This window comes from Heliangelus exortis, chromosome 3 (assembly GCF_036169615.1).
Source record: "Heliangelus exortis chromosome 3, bHelExo1.hap1, whole genome shotgun sequence".
NCBI classification, from domain to species: domain Eukaryota; kingdom Metazoa; phylum Chordata; class Aves; order Apodiformes; family Trochilidae; genus Heliangelus; species Heliangelus exortis.
In genome coordinates this window covers 58,536,644-58,559,435 of record NC_092424.1, presented here as the reverse complement: position 1 = coordinate 58,559,435, position 22,792 = coordinate 58,536,644, and the positions used below count along the sequence as shown (strand labels likewise).

Below are 22,792 nucleotides of genomic sequence, written 5' to 3'. Positions count from 1 at the left end.
GTTAAAAAGTGTTTAACGAAAAATGTTTAGTGAATAGTGTTGATTCTCAAACAGAGGAAAAACCCACACCAATAGGCAGGGAGGGATCTCTAGGGGGCTGATGGCTATTGACACCTTAGAGCAGTAGCCAGCAGGCCATTTATCACGTGTAAGGGACAGAGCTGAGGAGGTTCTCATATTGCAGGCACCATGTCTGTGATAAAGATATCTTCTTTATAGAGGACAGTAGTAGAAGTGAATGACTGTCCTGCAAATGCTTCACGTGTTTGCTCTCTTTCCTAATGTGCAGTTTGCACCAGGGAATGGGATAGACAGCTGGCCTGGAGCAAGAGCCATTTCTCCAATACCCATTCTGCAGGATCCAGCTAATCCTGCAGGAATTCCTTGCTGAGACAGGTTTTGGCTTCTTCAGATCATCTGAGCACTGTCAAGACACTGGCTCTTTGCCTTCCTGCCACATTGCCTCCCAGAGTACTTACAAAGCACCCAGCAGAATGTCTCACCTGCTGCCTTTTGACCTGCCACCCATTTCAAAATTCATACTCATTGATGTAAAGCAGGAGAACTGCAACACCTCTTTCTTGATGAAGAACATCAAGCAAGCTGAAGTGGGCTCACTTGGGATAGAAACAGTTGGATACTTGCAGCCTAATGGGCAACCATGGGAAATCAGCAAGGTTCAGTAAGCTGTGAGTAAGCACACATGCATTCATGTATATTAATCTACACATGTAATTGTTTGTCACTTGCTGAAATTCTACCAATACTTCATTTAACTCCAAGCAATAATATACCACAAGAAAAAAGAGCTTGAAGATCTCTGGTGCTAACATGGATTTTAATTACCTCAAAAGTGTGTTTTCTGGAGGGAGGGATAAAGGCAGGGAGAAGGCAATTCAGTAGTAGAACTTTGAATCATATTAATGCAACACTGCAGGAGAAGAACCTTCATCATTACAGTAGCCTGACATGAGTGGCTAGAAATTGAAATCAACGCTTTTCATTTTAAACTCAATTTCTTTTTTTTTTTTTTTAATATTATGTAATGTGTTGCCAAAAAGGAAAACAATTGTTTACTGTAGGTGTCCTTCTATGAGTCATTGAAAGTCAGTGAAAATGTACTCACTTTGCAATCCTTAAAAAAATGAATTAGTAATTGGGACCTACATGTTGAACTGCTTTCCAAATCGTAACTTCTGTTCTTGTTATTTAACAGAGACTTTTCACAGCTTGTGGCAGAAGAAATTAATTTCCCCTCTTTAAAATAAAGCAAGATGATGCATGTTTTATTTGAATGTTCTTAGAGAAACGCAAGCTTTTACTGAACTTATCAAGAATCAATTGAAAAGACTTTTAGTCTTCTGCTGCAGCCAGCAAAGTGACTGCAATTTTATTTCCAACTTTGCCTTTTCCAGGGAGCCAGGATGGCTTCTGCTAAAATTCATAGAGACTTTTGTAGGGCTGGGTAGTAGCTAATGTACACACAGCCTAATGTAGCTGTAGTAGCATCCTGGAGGGATAACATAGGTGTGATAGCATCCTAGAGGCATAACTACCCAAGAGGGGTCCCCTACTCTAGAGGCATCAGCAGGGTGATCCTGGCCCAGAAGCTGCCATCCCTTATGCCAGGTCAGTCACTGGTGATACCATGGTCAGGAAATTCAAGTCATCAAATGTCTTCTCTTCTATCTCTCTTTATACAAAGGTTGTAAATTCATTGCCTTTTTATTCCATTTGTGCTGCAGCAAACACAGCGCATGTCAAGGTTTGAAAATGTGCAATAGATGTAGTAACAGCAACCTAGATAACAATAAGTAAAAATTTAGATGTGCTGCAGGTATGTTAATGAAAAAAAAAAAAAAAAAAAGATGGCTCACAAGAAGCTGCAAAGTGATTCAGTTTTCATAAGAATTGTTGTGAATACTCTTTCTACAAGATATCCAGATCTCCCCATTTATAAAACTGGTTATAGAGGCAGTCAAAATGCACATGATTGCACTTCACCATTCACTCATGAATGTATATGTGAAGGGGATATCTCCACTTGCACAGTACAGAAGTCTACTGGCTTTTAACTCTACCGAAAACCAGATCTTCCACAAAAAGCTCATTACAGGCCAGGATTATGGACATGTTTAACAAATATAAGTGACCTGCAAAGCTTCAGCAAAGATTCCTTTAGAATGGCAAAGCTGAATCTACCTTCCACTAGGACAGGGGAGGGCTTATGGATGTATTTATGTCTGTTAAACCATGCCAGAAAACACTTTGAAGTGTAGTAGAAGATCAGAGCTAAAGAATATGGTATATTTGTGAATGTATTTCCCCTGACCATAATGTAAAGAATTATTCTTCCTGTCCAATGTTAACTGAACTAAAGACAGGGTATTTTGTTCCTTTATTTAAGCCATAACTAAAATATAATAATAATAAAACTATGCATAACTCAAGAGCTACAAAAGGCATGTTCAGTAAAAATTCTAGTGGTTCTTTCTTGTCCCTTCCTTGAGTCCCTTTCAGCTGCCCAGAGGCTACATCTGGAAAAAAATAATAGAAGTACAGTCTCCTGAAGGACCTTGCTTTGCTGAAGTTGGCATCAGAGCAAGACTTCAAACCCAGGCATCAGCTGAGGATTACGTAAGGTTGATTCTCTTAATTGTTTCTGCTGATCTTTAAGCTGTTAGTATAGAGTCAGTGTGACTTTGAATGGAAAACAGCACAATTGTTTCATGATGAAAATGGTTGGGCTGATTAGGAAAGCAGTTTTCTGTCACGAAAGCAAATATGTGGCTGCACTTCCACGTAGGTATAGAATACCATGTACTTACTTTTCCTTTTCCTTTTTATGCAGATGAAAATGCCCTCAACTCTTGCTTGCTGTGGAGTTTTTTTATGTATGATGTGAGCTGTTTGAAGGCTGTTTGAAGGCTGGGGTTTTGGGAGAGTCATAAAAAGCTGTCTGTTTTCCTTTGGATTTTGCCTTGTAGGTTACTGACTTTTTAACAGAATTCTGCTAATTTCTGATTTCTCATTAACACAGACAAGCAAACCATTCTTTCTCCTAACAGCTGAAACAGGCTGTCTCAAAGTAATTAAATGTAGCCAAGGAAGCACAGTAAATGGGTGTGGGAATGTCAGTACAGGGGAATCAGGGATTCATCTGAGCTCATGCTTTTACTGGAATGTTTTTCATCACCTATATATCACAATAATCCATGGAGTGTTATTCACATGCTGTGCTGGAGAAGGGGAAGCATATTATTTGGTGTCTTGTACCAAAAGCAGGTGAGGAGGCTGCAAAAGAAATGGATAGTATTGACAGGGGAGTTGGACTAGATGATCTCTAGAGGTCCCTTCCAACTATGAAGAGTCTGTGATTCTGTAACACTCTCTAGGATGCTGTATTGTAGCAGGAGCCATGGCAGCTCATGTTGGATGGGTGGTCTTACAGTTCTTGTCTTCACTGCCTTACTAAACCTCCACTTCTGACCCAGGTTGGACTTCAATCAAGATCACCATGGTGCTGCTTGGGGTTTTTTGACCTATCCTCTGCTGTAATGAGCTTAAGCCTCTTTTTCACCTCCTATTATTTACAAAATTTGCAGAAAGTTAAATATCTGCATCTCAGCCAAGTCACATTCATATCACACAGCACTCGCAAAAATGCTGATGGCAATTAGGTAAGGTGCACACAATTATAAAGAACACTCATGTAAGCTTGTGCTTCTCTGGGAAGTCAAGGTAAAATTCACAACAGATGCTGCTCATAACAGATTTCTTTTTTCTCATGTTCCTTTTTTTTTTTTTTTATTAAATAGTTGACTCACCTCCTTTTCTGCTAAGTGTGATCAATTGAAAAGGAAATAACTTCATTTTTTCTGTTCAGGGATACTGAAACCGGGAAAATGAGATCTGTTTCAAAACCAGAAGTTGAAATTCTTGGAAAATGTAACCATGAACATATTTGGTTTGTTTTTTTTTTTGGTTGGTTGGTTTTTTGTGGTTTTTTTTTTCCCCCTCTATGTGTAACACAACCCTTCAACTTTTCAACTTCATCTGATTGATTCAAATGCAATCTACTTGTTTGCTTGAAACAGTTTACTGATTTAGATCCAGCTTCGCAAATAGTTTCCATTCTCCCTGAGTGCATTTTCTGGCAAAGCAATTCCCTTGGAGTTCTGTTGGTTCCACTCTTCTCAATGCATTCACTCTCAAAAGTGAGGCATATGAGGCTATAACATAAAAAAGTGCATAAATTGTGGAGGAGGTAGGGGATCTGAAATCAGTGTTATGTTAAATCCATTCAGACTGGAAAACTTAGGAAGGGTGATTCTTGTTTGCCCTCAAGAGTGAAGCAATGAATGATTTATGTGAGAATTGAGACAGGCCCTTTCTCTTTCCTTCTGCCACAGTGGTATTCTGCCCAGAAGTGACTGACATTGAGAAGTTCCCATGTGCCTCCTTTCTGACAGAAACCATAGAGACTTCACCTTCTCTCTTCTGGTTTCCTGCTGTAATTCCTCCCCGCGAAGGATGTGACATACAGCGTGTCTCTTGCTTTCCCCTGTGGGGATTTTTCTCCTTACAAGTTTAAATTTTCAGAGGTCCAGCCCTGAAGTTGCCATTGTCTGTGCTGCTGCAGTATGAGGTGCTGGAAAGTAGTGGAGGGTCTGGAGAGGAGCAGCATCACCTCCCCCAGAACATCTCCCAGGGTCCAGCTGCACCAGCTGCCTGGGACCAAGGAGGAATTACAGCAGTGTGAGTTTTAGTCATTTAGCTCTCTTAGTCATGCATGTACAGACAGCTTAACAAACATCTCTGAGAGCCTCCCAGGTCCAAAGATCAGCTGAAGCATTCCAATCTTCTCCCTGTGACCGCTGTTTGGCAAACCTTCCTGCAATTCAATTTTAAAATACAGTGCAGGACCAGGAAACAAAAAACCAAACCCCAACCTATTTAGCAAGGAGCCAAATCTGCTCTTTACATAACAACCACAGCTCACTTTTGGAAAACACTTGAAAGCAAAGGTTGGATAAATCAAGGACCACAGAACAGCAGGGGTATGGGGGTATGTTTTTGTTTGTCCCTGTTCACTGTACTACATAACTTTCTGACCAAATATTGGTGGCTCTAGAATTGCCTTTTGTTGGCATCAGCAGGTAATTAGTTCATAACTGGTATATGCACTTATGAGATGAATTTCCAGTCCTTCAAAAAAGTACCTCTATTGCCTTGCTTCCAAATAAAGGGTGAGAGAGGCTTAGAGAAAGCAAGTGCAGTGCACTCACTAACTAGCAGGATTAGAAATCCAAAGGTACAGACTAGTTTGAACAACATCTTTTCACAATATTTGAGTGTATAAACCATGTCAACCAGAAAAATATCCTAAATCTTAACCAAGCACTAGAATAGCAAAAATAAAAATGGGATTTCCAGAAAAGTATAGGGAAAAATATTCCATAATCATTGATTAAAAAGTTTTTGGGAACCAAGAGCAAAACTTGTTGAAAATTTTCTGGTAGAAAACTCTTTTGTTAGGAAGTGCTGATTCAGTGAAATCAAAACATTTCACAGAGATGTAAATATCTGTTGGACACCTTCTCTAAAAATTCACAAACATACATGTGAAGCACCTGATGGACTTGTGTAGAAACCTATAGTCAAAATGGGGCATTCTGACATAGTAATTTTATAAAGCCCTTTGGCATTTCTTTGACATTGTGAAGGTGAGAAATTTGGTCTTGAAGAACTGGAGAGCTGCATGTCACTGATGCATGAAAGCCTCTTGGGAAATTGCATGGAAAATTTAGGTATGTGCAACTGGCTACGAAGATACTTTTTTTTTTTTTTTTTTTCCACTGTGGCAAACATTCTACCATGTAATTGCACACAGATAATAAAATATTCACCTATTGCTGCAGCATCATATTTGCTTTCATTTCTTAGCCGTACTCTCAGAGAATATACCGTTTGGGACCAAAACCTGAGAGCATTCCCTGAACTGTTTATGGAGTTGTGCTGACTGCAGAGACACTGGTGTAGTCACAAGACTTTGGAATGAGCTTTGCATTGAAGTTCTTTAACCTACAGAACAGCTGAAAAGCAGTTATGGCAATACAGAGTTCAGGCAGGCAAGTTTACCTTTCCAAATAACCTGTCTTCTTTTAAGCAGTGCTTAATCCATTTCCAGTGTATCTGAGGTGAGCATTTGCTTATACAGGTAAATGTAACATCAGTGTGTGCAGAAGGGCCTTTCCAGGGTGTTACAGTTTTCACCTGCATTAGCATGAAATTCTGTGCAATAGAATGGCATCAGTAAATTAAGTCTTCCCCTTTTGTTCCTAGGCTAACATGATGCAAACCCAATCAAAGCACAGTGAAAGAAGAACGAAGACATTTGTTCAGAAACACACCACTTCTCTGAGCCAAAATGTCAGCATGGCCACACTTGCATTTCCAGAAAGACTTAGAAACAAAACTCTTCAGGGTTTTTGCTGTGAAAGAGATAATATGATAAAGTCAGTCTCGCCACTGACAAACAGGTCTCTTGCAAGGGCATTCAGCAACTTGAGGTTGCTGTGTTTTTTTTAAATCATGCCATACAAACAATTTTGTGGCAGATGAGTGAGTGTATTTAGAGGCATCTTTCTAGTCATCTGACAAAATTTGGCCCTAAGCTGCTGCATCAAGTTGTTCTCAGCTCTAGAGCTCATGGAAAGCAACAGCACAACACCGGGACACAACACAGCTCTTTGTATTACAGCAGTTACAATCAAACTCTTGTTCTTCATGCTTTAATGGAGTTCCTAGAAAAGGAGATTTTAAAAAGAGGGTTAAGACCAGGTTTATAAAACCTAAGTATGTACCTAATCTGTCTGGGAAAATTCTTAATTCATTTTGCACATTTTTGAAGCTGTCTCTGACCTTAATGTCAGAGCAGAATGCAGAGTCTGCCAGTATGTAATTAATGACTTCTCTGACAAAAAGAACAGAAAAGTTTATATGTAAAGCTGTCTGTTAGTATTGTAAATATATACAAAAAGCTACAGTGTACATATTGTGCACAAATGTATATTGTGTATATATCTGTATATTGTGTCTATGTATATAAAACCATACATAGCACTGCATGTACATAGCAATAAAACAACAGTTGAATAATGCTGAAGTTGCCACTTTCCAGAACACCATTTTAAAAATATCAAAGGCAGGCTTACAGAGCTCTGCCTGACCTTTCTACCAAGAAGAAAACCACTTCTACATCACTAGAGGAATGGGATCCTCTTTTCATCTGACTCTAAGCATGTCAAAGCCCTGTTAAAGAACAAGTGGCACCATAGCAATATTCACGAGCTGAGGTGCTGCCTTCTGATTTTCTCTTAGTTGCTCCAACTTTACATTATTTGACCTAGATGTTTATCTGCAGTATCATTTGTGGCCTCTGTCAATGTTGGGGGAGCCTTCAAAAATAAAGTATTCCTGACCATCAAGATAATGACTACAGCAGCTGAAGGCTGATTCCAATAACAAGTAGAGGCTAAAGCTGTACAGGGATGTGCCATACTGACATGTCCTTCCCTATAGGAGCTTGAATTGCAGTGCTGAGTTGCAGTGCAGAGTTCCAGTGTTAGACTCCTAGACTCCCTGGCTGCTTCCACATAGCATTCAAGGCAGCCAGAAGACAGAGGAACTTCCTAGAGTCTCCTAGGAGTTTCTTAGTTTCAATGAGATTTGCTGAATGAACTGCTACCTAGTAGAAAAGGCTAGAAACCAAAAAAACCACTTGTTAAAATGGATCCCTCTAGTCCATAACTTGCTGGGCTAAGATGAGGATACTAACGTAATGTGATTAAAAGTGGACTAGAGCACTGACCCTCATTTGGTCCTTTTTTTTTGAAGAAAGGCAGAAGTGTCTTAGGAAAGCACTCCTTCATCTGTTGATGAAAAGATCTGCTCCAGGAAATATATGGAAAGCTGAATCATTATCAGAGGGTGTGGTGGAAGAACATACAAGGGGGGATTTAGCTCAGCAGAGTTAGCGATGTAGAGGTGGGATTCCCACATAAATTGGTGATAACTACCAAATCACTGCACGTTTCAGATATCTAAGCCTCTTGCCTCTGGCTTTCTGTTAGACATGATGCTATGCTCTCTTCAGCTTCAGATCCATAGGAAGAAAACTATCTTTGAGGCTCCAGACATCTTGCAAGCATGCTGTGAATTGTCCCAAGCGTTCAAAAGCTACCATGAGGAGGCAGACAGATAGTTTAACTTCATGAACTGATTTCCTTAGGAAATGAGACTAACAAGCCTGTCAGGGAGCTTGAGTTCTTTCATCATTTGACAGGAGCAAAGCAGGAGTTCTCAACTTAAATATTTACCTAGGTACTTCCTTTAATAATACATACTTGAATACTATGTAAGTCTCCTCTTCAATTATATTCATAGGATTTCTTGTCCTCCTTTTACCCGGTGCAGTAACAAGCAAGTTCATGACACAAAGCCATCTGTCTGGCCTACTGGTGAATGGCAGACAACCAACATTCACATGTTGCAAAAGGGCATGCCCTTTTTACAAGGTGAACTTTTTATCTTGCCTAAATGCTGAGCCAGGAGGGCTGGAGCCAGAAAGATGGTGGAGTGGGGCCGGGGAAATGGCTGCAGAAAACACGGGGGGTGACACAACCCCTCCCTCTTGTGTTCTCTCAGAGAGGAGAAAGCCAGATGAGAGTGGACTTTTCTTCTTCCTCACAAACTACAGACTAAAGAGCAATTTGGTAGCTTGTATTTTTACATCTGGTGAAGCCACACCTCAGAGACATCCTCTCCCCCCATTTCCTCCCTTCCTCCAGTTTTTGGCTGTTCCCAATCTTCTCAGGCTTGGCAGCACATTTAGGAGAGTTTCAGGACACTGCTGACACAGATTACAATGTTTTAGCAGACCTGGTGTAGGAAATCAATTTCTTCAGAGTGTGAAGTCAAATTTAGAGGCAGTCTAAGCCAAGAAAGAAGGCACTGATGTGCTGCCTGCCTTTTAGTTGTTTTCAGCTGTTATTTCAGCCTAATACACTGAGAATTTATGTTTGACACAGCTCACCATTGCAGAAATGGTCCCCATGAAATTTCCTATACCCAGCACATCTGGATGAGTTGCAAATTAAATCAGTCATTTTGAAAAATTACTACAGTTTTCGGTAATTTTGCATTCATTTTTCAGTCATCCAGCTAGCAGAATGAGTAGCAGATGAACTGACTAATCTTCTAACCTAGTTTTTATCCCATTTCTGTATGAAATGCCTGGACATCTCAAGTAGCTCATTAAATGTCCGGGTCATCATTTCCATCACACTGTGAAACCAGCCATTATTATGTTTTCATTGCAAAAAAGGACTCTCTTGGGCTGAAAGCATCCCAGACTTGGTGTGACTCAGGTGCCAGCCCCTCTGGATGAGGCAGAGCTGAGCCTGGTCTCTAAAGGAAACTCTTCTCCGATGTTTTCCCAGTGGAAAAGAGTGTTGTGTAAAATGTCACTGTACACTTGGCAACAGAAGCAGAAAACAGACGGACACAAATGTTCAAAAAGGCAATCAGAGTGTAACAGGCGATATCGCAGTAATCTTATAGGGGAAAATAAGCACTGGCTCCTCTTCAATTGCCTGTCAACATGCTTGCTCACATCTCCAGCACTTGGCCTGGGCAGCTTTTTTTGAATTTCCAGTGTTTGTGCCCCATGCATGTGCCACTTCCCAAGTGTCCAGACACACCGCTCCTACTCCCACAGTTTGGGAAAACACTTTCTTTGCCTGCTTCCTCCTGACTTCCTCCTTCTGGCTTTTTCTTTTTTATAGCTATTTCTTTCAACCTGTCTGTTAGTTAAAAAAAATATTCTTTCTGGCAAAAGACCCTGTATCTTCTGGGGCACTTTTCATGGTACACAGTGTTTATGCAAGGTAAGCCCTCTGCACACCCTTCCTCCCCAGTCCTGCAGCTCCCCTCATCTCTCCTTGCTCCCCGCAAGCTGTAAAGCTGACCACGACAAATTGTAATTTTTACATTTTTTCTTTCAATTGGATTAAAATTGTCATAGAAGGGTTTTGGTTGGAAGGGACCTTAAAGATCATTATCCCTCTGCCATGGGCAGGGACACCTCCCACTAGACCAGGTTGCTCAAAGCCTGGTCCAGCCTGGCCTTGAACACTTTCAGGGAGGGAGAAACCACAGCCTCCCTGTGCAACCCATTCCAATGCCTTATTTGCATATCTTTCTCTGAACAGTAATTACTATAATGACTAAAGCTCATTTGTGACTTTTGCTAGGCTGTTATAAATTCCTTAGATTCCTCCACATCCCCAGGTTCCCACTCCTTGCAAGTGGTGGTAGCTAGGGGCTGGTGATGGGCACTCATGTTGCTTTTATTGACTGGGGGAAGGCCTGCAGTGTCAGCCTTTTACCCACCAGCTCTGACCTTTGCAACCCTGGTTTGTCACCAATATCCCAGCATGACTGCTGAAGGCTGGAGGCAGGTTCTCCAGCTGCTCCCATAAAGGGAAGACAAGAAGGAACTGCCTTGTGCTAGACCCTGTAGATCAGGGTGTGCACCCAGCCCACATCCTGGGGCTGGGGGAAGGACATGTGCTTTCCCCATTGCTGTGATTTCCTTTCCCACTGCCTCTGGAGCAGCTGGAAAGAAGGTGCAGTGCTGCCCAGGTTCAGGTGCTTGTTGAGTCCTGGTGTTCAGATGAGTCCTAGCAGAGAAAGTTAATGGAGAGGCTTATAAAGCTCACCAAAAATCCTCTCCAGGGGAAATCCAAATGTGAGAACAGCTCGTGTGTGCCTACATGCTCGGACACATTAGCAAAATGCACCAAGCCTTGAGAGCTAATTGCATATAGTTAGCTCTGCTCATCAGCTGGGCTGATCTCCAAATTTGAAAGTCATCCATTAAATAAGGAGTTCTATGTGTAACAACAGAGGCTCCTGCTCCAAGTGCCAGCAGTTTCCTGGAAGGTTTTGTGTAGCACTGAAGACAGGGAAAAAAAGAAAGCCAACAGCAAGTTATATGTTTATCGCTCTTCCCCTTTTCACCTTGCCTGTTCCCTTTTTAACCATTTATGATCAAATAATTAGTGTTGACCCAGTTGCAGTGGATTCTTTAGGTGCAGCTTGTTTTCTTAATTCAAAGAGCTCTATTAAATCTGAAGGCCTAGTGAGAGACATGCAAAAACTCCTCTGAGATGGGGGCTCATATTGTTTTATTTATATTCTAATGACACTTCACCTTTCTTATATTGTTCAGTGCACCAGGTATATTAAATAATATTTATATTTAATACTCCATATGAACATTTGAGCACCCTGGAGAAGATTTGTAGGTTTTTTTATCTACTAACTGGTTCTGAAAGCCAGAAAAATCACAGGTTGATAAGAAGAAGAAGGAGGAGGAGGAGGAGGAGTAGATCACATTTCTAATCAGAGTTCAGAAGCCCCAGAGGCACCTTGTCCTATCCAGGCAGACCTGCACCAGAGGACCACAAATGGAGGCTGTGCTCAGGGCAGCATCCACACAGCTGTGTACCAGCCAGGCCTTCTGGTAGGAGGTGAGTACTTGGTCCAGTAGATTTTTTAGCTTCAGCAATTGTCAGAGGCAGAAAACAGAGAGAGGCTAACTCATGGAACAGAGACCCATGTCACTGCATGCAGGCAAGAAAATCCTTGCTGGCTTCTGATTCTTGATTTTCACCATTTTTCTTTTCACTAGTTCTTCTTCTATTGTGTATCTCTAAAATTGTCTGCCTTGAGAGCATGAAAATGTTTGTTATTCCAGGCAAGAGTTTTCTCCTCCAAAACGAAGTTCACACACTCTTGGTTTTCAGTTTAAATACTTTTAAAAAACATTTCTCAAGAGAGCAGAGAAGGTCTTATGATACTACAAAGCTGGCTTAAGATATCAGCTATTTCTGAACAAGCAGCAAATTATAACAGTTTATATGCTGGATGGAAAAATTTCTTCCATATTTCATTAAACTCCACAGGACTGAATCAGCAGAGTCAGCTCAAGTGTCTCTTTCCAGAAAGATAAGTGGCCACTTATTTCCCTTGACACATAAAAAGTTTCTCAAATGTACCTGAAAGTTATAAGTTAAGACAAAAGACAAAGATGAATTTTCTTTTTATTTTCTTCAGATGGGATAAAGTTGCAACTGTTAGTGCTGTGGAACAAATTGAGAGTCCTGCCTAACATAAAAATGCCTTTCAAGGAAAATTAAAACTTCTTTGCAAATTCCTTCAACATGTTTCCAGATGCCACGTCAGCCAATCTGTCAAACAGCTGATATAATGCAGAGTTTACTCTTGGTCTTCCTAGAGAATGTTTCCCGATTGGAGACCTTCCAATTGTTTCTACTGTTTCTATGTTTCTTTTATCCCCTTTGCCAAAGGCACCTTTCCAATTCCCTCAAGAGACAGATTCCAAAACCTTTGCTCTTACTTGGCAAGGAGATGATCTCCTGTCCATTGAAAAGGCTTCTCCCGCACAACTGCTCCTGGTAATGTCACTGGAGGTCATTCCTCACCACAGAGATTTGGGGACAAATGCAGTGTTGTATTTTGCCTTGGCAATAGTCTTGCTGTGTCCTATAGATAGGTAGTGCTCAGAATAAGTGAGAGAATCTGTCTCTTGTAGGCTGACTACAGGAATGTGAAGCCAGATATTATAATTTCTACTTATTCTGTCAATCTGGCCACAAATCATAACTTCTATTAATGCATAACTTCTATTGCATAACTTCAAATGCATAACTTCTATTAGATTAATCTAAGGAAGAATTATTTAATGATGTCAAAATGTTGATGTCTTTGACTCCCATTTCTACAGGATTTAAAAAAGGAAAAACAACTTCTTTACAGACGCTGGGTAGTATCTAGAAAGTCGTGTTAAACCTTCAAGTTTAATTTGGCAAGGGACTAAAGCAGAAAGCTCAGCGGAGGAGACTAAGACAGGCTGTTTGATAAAAGCCTGTGTAGATTAGATCGCTGCTCTGCTTCCACTTGTGACGCTAATGGAAATTAATTGATCCACCTACAAGGACGTTTGCCTGTTACTAACACAAGCACTGGTACATTACTTCACTCTTCTCTTTCAGAGGCAAAAGATGAGAGGTCAGAGGAGGTTATAGTAGCTCTTTATGTTGGTTTTTTTTTTTTTTCCCGGTGTTTGCTTCTCCTGAGGAGGATAACAAGCAGTTTTAACAAGCCCTAAAGCTCCCCAATCACTTTGATTGCCCAACATGTCAATTGCTTTTTCTGTGGTATGTTTCAGTGAGAGCATGATAAGGCTAAAATTCCATCCAAAATCCCATGAGTGTCAAGATGTAGGAATCTGACAGATGCAGGGCACTGCTGTGGCCTTCATGCTGGACTCTGCCAGCACCCTAAGTCAAACACTCAGAATTTTGGAGAGTTCATAATTGGTCAAGATCTGTATCAAAAATGTACAACTCAGATCCACTTTTGGTCTAAAATATGCCAGACCACATGCCAGAGGACACATACCTAATTACCAGGCTGTGCTGATTATTCCTTCTTCTGTACATTTCTCAGTAAATTTAGAGTAAATTATATCTTCAGCAAATCACACAAAAAGATGATTTAACATTTAATTAGATGTTTTCTTCTGTTTTTCTTCATGCAATAATAACCAGTGCAGATTACAGGAACTTGGAATAATTTTTCAGTATGGCCATATTTTCCCAGGGTTAGATCCAATGCAAAAAAATCAAAAAAATCAGTAGGGCTTTTGGTTTGGGGAATATTTATAGCATATTCAGCGTTTTTCCTTCCTTTAATATGAAAACGAGTAGTATCGGGGGACAGCTTTGCTATTTGCAATCCATTGGAAAATGAATATTAGAGGGGGAAATACATAATTTATTAAATGTATTGCTTAAGGTGAGAAACTTGAAATTGATTTTTGTAAGTCTGGGGATTTGGGCTCATACTTGGCATAGGCTACTCAGTTTGCTGAATTACTTAGTGCTAAGCCTGCCAGTGGGAATAACAAGAAAACAGACAGATTTTGAAATGTATTTTCATTTGATTGGGGAAAAAAGTTTGAAACTAAATAGCTACAGTCAAAAAATCCCTATTCCCTCCTTATTAAACAACTGTTGATGGAAGATTACAGTTCTGCATGTGAAAGGAGTACCTGTGAATATTGATTTAGTGCCACTTAAACAAGAATATTCTAAGAGACTGTACTGCCCATTACACTGCCACAAATGTTAAAAATAATTAGAAATATCTTCCGGTTGAAACATTTTTTTCCTCAAATAAACAAAAAAGTACCTATATGTTAGAAGATAAGGACAGAAGGTGGTCAAAGTGCTGATTTATCATACACCTGTTTGAGGAAAACAACTTAAAAGAAAAATCCACCCCTTAGAAGTGCTCCTTTACTGCAAAATCAGTTCCCTATATTAGAAAAGCACTCTGATTTCCTTCAGAAATTGAAAGCAATTTAGTGAGATTGAAATGTTCTTAGAGGAAAGTATAATAATAAATAATGGCAGGACCAGAGGAAATAGTCTAAAGTTCAGCAGGGGAGGTTTAGATTAGATATTAGGAAGAATTTCTTTACTGAAAGAGGGGTCAGGCACTCCAACAGCCTGGCCAGGGAAGTGGTTGAGTCACCGTCCCTGGAGGTATTTACGAAACATGTAGATGTGGCATTTCAGGGCATGCTCTAGTGGTCAAGATGGTAGGGGGCTTGTGTGCTTTTGTTTTGATTTCATTTGATTTTGTGTGTTTTGTGGCTTTTTGGAAGTGGGGTTTTTTTGGTGTTGTTTTTTTTCTTGTTGTTGTTGTTTTTTTTCTTTTATTTGGTTTGGGTTTCTTTTTTTGGTTTTTTTTTGGTTGGTTGGTTGGTGTTTTTGTGGGTTTTTTTTGTTTTTGTTTTTTTTTTTACTTTTTTGTTGTTTAGGTTTCTGGGGAGTTTTTTACGGTTGCTGTGTTGTTTTGGTTTTTTGGTTGTTTTTGGGGGTTTGGTTTTTGCTGCTTTTTAGGTTTTTTGGTTTTTTGGGTTTTTTGTTTTGGGGGTTATTTTTAGTTTTTATTTGGACATTTTTGGGGTTATTTTGTTTTTTAGGTTTTTTTGTTTTGCTTTGTTTTGTGTTTCGGTTTTTATTTGGTTGGGGGTTTTGTTGTTTCTTTTGTTTTGTTTTTAGGGGGGTTGGGTTGTTTTTGGGGGGTTTTTTTTGCTTGGTTTTTTGCTTGTTTTTTTGTTTATTTGTTTTTGTTTGGGTTTTTTTGTCTTGCTTTTTGCTTATTGCATGTGTATATGGCTGGACTTAGTGATCTCAGGTCCTTTCCACCCACAACTATTCCGTGATTCTGCGATTCTGTAAATCTTGCTTTTTTTTTCTCTAAGTGTCAGATTACCTAGTATCTGAAATATTTCCTATGTATATAAAGAAAAAGAAAACCAACTTCTTGGCAACAAATATCTTCAGTCACCACAGAGAAAGAATTGTTTCGGGAGCTAAAGTAAAAACCCTTATTTTGTCAATTCATGTATTTTTTAAAATCATTAACAGGGGGTAACTGCCCTTGATAAGAGCAGGCTCTTTTTCTCCTCAACACAAAGTTGCGAAAGACTTGAGGATGTAGGAAGGATCAGAGTAAGGAAGACCACACTCTTATCTATGTTTAGTTGGAAACAGGAATTGCTAGCAAGGGACAAAACAAAAAGCATCTGAATCTGACAGCTTTCATGCCCATCTTTCCCATTTTTCCCCCAAACTAAAATATTCTACCCATCACTCTCCTGTGCGCTGTGACCAACGCTTCAAATAAACTCAATGAGAAGAGATTCTGCCCATGGTTTCAGTCTCACACCTCTGGCCCTCCACTTGCAAGGCAGCAAAATGACCTCTTGGCAAAACATCAGAAAGTCTAATGAATAATATTATAAATAAATAAATGAATAAATAAATAAATGTAGCAAAATTCCCATGGAATCCAAAATGTGTGTGTGGTCATCCACACTCAGAGTCCTCCCTGCAAAACTGCCTGCAGAGTAGTGCCCCACAGCAGAACAGAATCATAGAATCATAGACTCATAGAACTGGCTGGGTTGGAAGGGACCTCAGAGATCATCAAGTCCAACCCTTGATCCACTACTGCTGCAGTTACCAGACCATGGCACTGAGTGCCACATCCAGTCTCTTTTTAGATATCTCCAGGGACGGAGAATCCACCACTTCCTGGGGCAGCCCATTCCAATGCTTGAACAGAGCAAGTCAAAGCCTTCACTGGAACAAACAGACCCCTGAAACATTGCAATTGGGCCAGCACGATGGACCTGCATGTGGACCTTGAGCAGTGAGGAGTTGCTATACGACTAGGTAGTAGCACAGCACCTTATGCAGTGACTAGGAAAAGCCTTTCACAAGGCTGCTGAATTTTACATCGTCCCATTTCACCATATGACACCTTTCTTTGGGTATCTTAGATAACACTAAATGGATTCACAGGCACCACAGTATGAGAGGGTGCCAATGTGTTCATTCACAGAAAGCCAAGAGTTACAGCAAAGCAACAACAACAACAAAAAATCTGATTTCTGGACATCCACTTTCTTGAGCTGTAGGAAATAACTGGTTTCCACAATGAAGCAGTTTCTCTGAATTTCACGTGCATGTTTTCTCTGAACACTGTTTTTGACATCTTGTTTAATGTGTCACAAATTTGTACTACAATTGACTGGCATACATCATGATAGCTCTAATCTTTCAATAATATACTGTTTTATCTATTCTTTGTCATGTCTGTTAAAAAGACAAATGCTCAGTGTATGTTCTTTGATTAATTTTATCAGAGACAGCTGTTGTCCAGCCTAGAAATTTTCGCAGAGTAAAAAGGCTGTGGAAAATTTCTAGGTCTGTGCAAAGACAAACATTGTAGGTGAGGAAGAAACCAGTGGAACAATTTTAAGAGAAACACAGAAATATCAATTTAATCAACATGTACAATTCCTTTTGGAAGAAAAGGTTCTGCTTTTTAAAGACAAGCAAATGCAAGCTAACATTTCTCATGTTCAGAGTTCACCAAACAGCAACTAAAATACATCTGCAAAGCTTTCTGAACATCTTTTTATTTAGCAGTAAAAGGAAAATATTTTAGCTTGTTGACAATAGATTAGAAGTATAGAACAATGTACAAATTGGATATTTGTTTTCACCTGAGGACTTGAGAAATATCCCCAAGCTGACTAATAATTCTGGTCATTTCCCCTCAGTCTCACTCTTGTTCAGCCTTTGAAGGGCTCTTTAAAATTTGCCATATGCAAATAAGAAAGAAGAAATAGTATAGACATAGCTATCTCCAGGGAAATGGATATGTATAATTTTTAAGGAGAAAAAAGAGGGCAGGATATAAATTACACACACCAGCCTTCTCCAGAGCTATTGAATTCAGCTGGAATTTTTCCTCCAGCCTCACTGATCTTCGGACCAGACTTTTATGATGAAGTGCAAAGTTCTTCTCTCTTGCAGAAGTTGCAGAAGTTAACCCAAAAGCCAGCCTCTGTGCTGGAGCCCTGCCACCCCAGCTGGGGCTACACTCAGACCACACTTCAGCCAGGACACCTGAGCTGCAATCTGACCTATTTAGCAACCCCACCATATTGTTTGTTGAATCAGACACCCCACTTAAAATGCAAGCATCATGTGGATGGACTCTGTCCAACTCTCCTTTGAGTCCAGATGACCGGAATCAAATTTATCTGTCTACTCATGCTGCTCTGTGACAGTCTGGCAACACAAAGCAGTTGTGAACTTAAGGAGCCACTTGAAACATACTTGGCCCAGGGATAAATGGTTTCAAGAGAGACTGGGCAAGGTAGCGTGATCTGCACAGTCATTTTAAGTGAGGGTCATGACATTTAAGGCTTAACGTTTTCCATAGATGATGCCCTGGCCCTGTGCATCAGTGGGAACAAGGGACTGGGCAGTGGACAGCAGCTTGCATTTGTCACAGAAGTTTTTCTAGTGTGTTTCCTGCTCTGTAGAAGAAAATTCACGTGAATTTTCGCAGCTCCTTTGCAACTCTATCAAAGGCAAAACTGATATGATATCATCATGGGCAAGATGAAATAAAAGTGCTGCACTTCTGTAGTCTTTTCCAAACACAATAAATTAGAGGAGTGGTTAGTTGTTTTGGTTTGGCTTGGTTTGGTTTGGTCTGGTTTGGTTCGGTTTGGTTTTAAAGGAAAACTGTTCTTGACAAATTCTGGTATTTCAGAAATTACCTGAATCTTTCACCACTTGAAATCTTTTAGCAACTTAAAAGACATAAACTTTTTAGCAGGCACGTTTTCTAAGCAATTCCTAAAATATTACTTACTACTTTTTTCTTTAATTTTTTTAAAGTGTTCCTACTCAATCTTGAAACAAACGTAAACTGATATTCTGAACAATCTTTGTGTTCTTTTACAATGTAATGAAGTACTCCCTTGGGCTCACTCAGAACTGGATGAATTTACATGAAAAATAATACGAGCTGTTACAGTACTTTCAGCTTATCTGGAATAAAGATGAGATTATTCTTTCTTTTTTGTCCAGAAGTATTCATCCATTTGGAAACACACAGTTCAGTATGTAAAATAATAAATGGGTCCTCATATAATATCACCTTCCATAACTACTCTAATTAGCTAATTTCCAGTAATTTCTGTACATAACACTCCATGTTGGTTTTAAATTCTTCCCATAGCCCTTAAAATCATGCCTGTTTTATTTGGTGGCTGGTTCTTATTGATATATAAGTATCTCAGTACTTCAGTAGATTACATTTCTTATTGACAATTGCAGACTTGCCAGCACAAACCACAACAGCAATGCAGACCTCTATCATCTGCTTTGTACCATCTCACCGTTAGGAACAGTTTGAAAAGCTAATTGGTTTCAGAGCTTCATTCATCTCTCCCTTTTTTTTATATCATCACACTCACTGCTTTTTCAGAAAGAAACTTTCCATAGTTCGGTCTCTTTGTTCTTGTATTAAGTTGCATATTCTAGCTTCACACTTTTACTTATTTAAAATGACAGCATATTTAATCTTGGGGAGGTAATTAAAAAAAAAAAAAAATGTTAGAAATATCATGTCATGTCTGGCTCCTCAGCTCAAGACAGCTTAATAATCATGGTCTAGAAAAATTAACTGCAGATTTCTCAGTATTAATTGTCTTGTTTTTGATGTCTGTGCATTGTCAGCATTAACAATAATAAAAGGGTAACTGATGGCATCACTTGAATCAAAATTATTTGTACTATATGAAGCCAAGTTGCTATCTTGCACTTCCATGGCAGATACCCCTTGCTGATGGTTGCACCAGCAGCAAAACAGCCTCTCAAGTGCTAGTACATATAATGTCATGCAGCTCTATCTGTCCTAAAGTCAGAGCCATTCTGGTGCAATTCACCGATGAAAAAGGGCCATTACTGGTCAGTACACAGTAAGAAAGACATCAGGGTGCACAAATTTGAGTGCTGGGACTCCTAAACTAGAGTCAACAGCTGAGCCTCCTGTGCTCCCCCTTCAACTAAAGCTGTGGAAATTGAATATATATATATATGCATAAATATATATTTATGTTTGCAAATAGTCCCTTCCAAGTGTCAGGGTTTCCTCTCCCAAGTATTGATTTGCTCGCTCTCACACACAGACATTCCTTAGACTGTAATTCATCAATACTTGGAGGAGTCTTAATTTCGTTATGTTTGGACATGGTCTACCACTTCAGTAGCTTCCTGAAGCTTCCATGCATTCGTGAAATTAAAACAGTAACTATACTAAGAATACTAAGAATACTAGACAGCATATATCCCACAAGGTAATGCTGGAAGACAGAGTTGTAATTTCCATTAAAATCAATTCAATAAAAAAATAAAGTTACACTCTCCTCAGATACTCCTTAACAGTTCACATTGATAAACTTACTAGACATGACACAAAACAATGAACAGACAAAGACACATTTTAGGTGTGTGATGTGCCTGCCAGTTAAAGAATCAGAATTTCAGGGTAGGAAGGGACCTTTGGGGTCACATAGTTCCAACCCCTCCTGCCATGGGTAGGGACACCTCCCACTGGATCAGGTTTCTCAGAGCCCTGTCCAGCCTGGCCTTAAAAACTTCCAGGGATGGGGCTTCCACAACCTCTCTGGTCAACCTGTTCCAGTGTCTCACCACCCTCATGGTGAAGAACTTCCTAACTTCTAGTCTAAACCTACCCTCCCCTAGTTTGAATCCAGTCCCCCATGTCCTATCACTACCCAACATCCTAAAAAGTCCCTCACCAGCTTTCTTGTAGCCCCCTTCAGATACTGAAGGCTACAATAAAGTCTCCTCAGAGGCTTCTGCTCTCCAGACTGAAAAGCCCCAACTCTCTCAGTCTGTCTTCATAGGAGAGGTGCTCCAGCCCTCTGATCATCCTCATAGCCCTCCTCTGGACACACTCCAGCACTTCCAGTTGCTTTTTTCCTCCTCACAAAGGTGTTGTTAGGCCTCATTCACTCAGGATCCACACCAATCCATCCCAGTGCCTGTGCTACCCAGTGTCTGGGCTGCTGGTGCTCAGGGCCCTTTGGCTGTGGGGCCCTTTGACTGCCACCGCACGGCCTCCTCCTAACTCATCCCCAGACTTCTGCCCCATGGCGGCAGCCGACGCTACAAAGCAGCAAAGCGGTTCCGACAGCTCCTCTGGCAGCAGGGTGCCCTGCCCCTTCCTGCACTGCCTTTGAGCCGCCGCAGCCCCGGAATGTAGCAATAAAAGTCCAAAGGAGGGAATGGAGCCTGCGGCCTGCCGCGGCCCCGCGTAAAAGGCGCTGCGGCTTCCCGTCTCGTAGGAAGCGGCCCCTCCGTGACCTGTCGTTTCTGCTGTCGGGACAGCTGTCTCTTCACTTCCTGGAGCAAAACACCACCACCACCAAAGGAGAGTGTCTCTCTCTTCCTTTTGTTCCACTGCTTCTCTTCCACAGGGGCTCTCTGAACTTGTGTGCCCAGCTGGAATTAATACACCCACAGTCTCTGCAGAGAAAGCTGGGGAAGTGGAAGTGGAGGAGGCCCAAGGGGGCAATGTGATTATTTGCTGTTGAGATGCACATAAATCAGAACAACTGCATCAGGCTGTTGCGTCTCGGAGGCAGGATCAAGGAGAAAGGAACCTCTGTTCGTGGTACTTGACTCCTAACTTTTATGTGTCTGGTCTCCAGACTTTTACGAACAGCCCTTGGCATAAGTAATAACAAATGCAAAAGAGAGAAAGGCACATCTTTCTGCAGCTTCACATAAGCCAGGATGGATGGATTATAGGCAGGCTGCAAGGACTCAGGTACATCTGCCTACTAAAGCTTCAAAGCTTGTATCTCTTCCCAGAAGAGTCAGTGGCAAAGGCAAGGTAGGCAGGGAAGGAGAAAGGGAAGGCAACTTCAGAGTAGTATGGACTACTCTCAGGTTATTTATTTATGTTACTCCATTACAGTAGCAGTTTGGCCCTAGTTGGTACATGACCCATTAGAATATCACCCTGACCAAACAACCTGCTGGTGAATTCTCATCACCGGCAAACACCTGGCTTATGGATTTCCTCTTTACAAGTTGGATATCAAGTGAAACAGGGAAGGAGGCATGCCAGGGTCTCGTCCAGACAATCTTTGTGAGGAAGCCTACTTTCTCATTCACAGAGGCATACCTCGAAGGTCAGTGGGTTTTATAGAGCTTTTTTTCTGCCAGTGCACTGTGACTATAGGCCTGGACATCTTCCTGCTGCGAGCCCTTGCTTTTAGATTTAGATCCCTGCAAACTGGTCTGTGCAAGAGACACATTATTATATTGCCACTGGAACTGAGCTGCATGGAACGAGGATGTTCTGCCATGTTTTGGGGCTAGAAACCATTTCATTTAGTTTGCAGGAGTCACAGCCAGATAGACCCCAGGCTTGACATTAGGCTGTAGTATGTGGTTTTTACTGTGCTCCGATCATTACTAAATCTAAAATTTGTTGCCTGTGGCATTTACAAATGAGGAAAATGAGGTATAAAACAGGTGATGGGTTTTCTCAGAACCAAGAATAGAACTTCTGAGTTTAGAACTCAGCTAAGCTGATCTGCTTGTGTTGCCTAAGTCCTTCAACAGAGATACAGGCTTTAGGAAGAAAAATGTCAGAGAATAGAGATTTGCTCTAAGAGGGAGATCTGGTGTTAGCTTGTGCAAGAAATAAATTTGTGTTACATAAAGAGAAGATGGTGAGGTCCAAGGTGCTGACACTGATCAAAGAAGAAGACAGGAACTTTATGATAATTTTATCATAGATTCAAAAAAGTTGAGAAGTTTTTCTGAGGTAAAGACAAGAAGGCTCAATTTAATTCAGTAGGTCTTTGTATAGATATGCATTCCTGAAAATAACCATTATTTCAGAATGTAGATTTGGCCTGCTGGGTGAAGTTACTAGTCAATCCTGTCTGGTAGTCAGCCTGGGCAGTAACACTTAGCACATGATGATCAAATGGAATTACAGACAAAATGTGCTGTCCTTACCCAATTAGGCATTGCTACACATGGAGTGAAGCATTTCTTTCCAGCTCTCACTACTGTTGCCTTTATGACTTGAGTATCAAGCCTGATCTCCTGCAAAGATATACATAGTATTTTGCTGTTGTAAAACCTGGCATTAAAGGTTTGGCATGGTTTTGTACACATTAACCTTAGGCTACTTGCTATAGTTGGAACTACTGGAG

General features: G+C 40.6%; 2 long non-coding RNA genes across 7 annotated transcripts in view; both read left to right on the top strand.

Annotated features, from left to right (window-relative positions):
* The first annotated feature begins 432 nt into the window (after positions 1–432).
* Positions 433–22,792, top strand: part of LOC139794778 (uncharacterized) — a 43,035-nt gene continuing 20,675 nt past the window's right edge. For 2 of the 6 annotated variants that reach the window (XR_011725262.1, XR_011725261.1), the window contains exons 1-2: positions 433–689; positions 2,511–2,642. This is a non-coding gene — a long non-coding RNA (uncharacterized lncRNA). Of the gene's footprint in view, positions 690–2,510; positions 2,643–4,602; positions 4,759–6,345; positions 6,487–22,792 lie in introns of those variants that run through there. The other 4 variants (XR_011725260.1, XR_011725258.1, XR_011725259.1 and 1 more) reach the window with 4 other exon arrangements.
* Positions 14,160–15,685, top strand: LOC139794779 (uncharacterized). The gene is made up of 2 exons (XR_011725264.1): positions 14,160–14,205; positions 15,591–15,685. It is a non-coding gene; the product is annotated as an uncharacterized lncRNA (long non-coding RNA).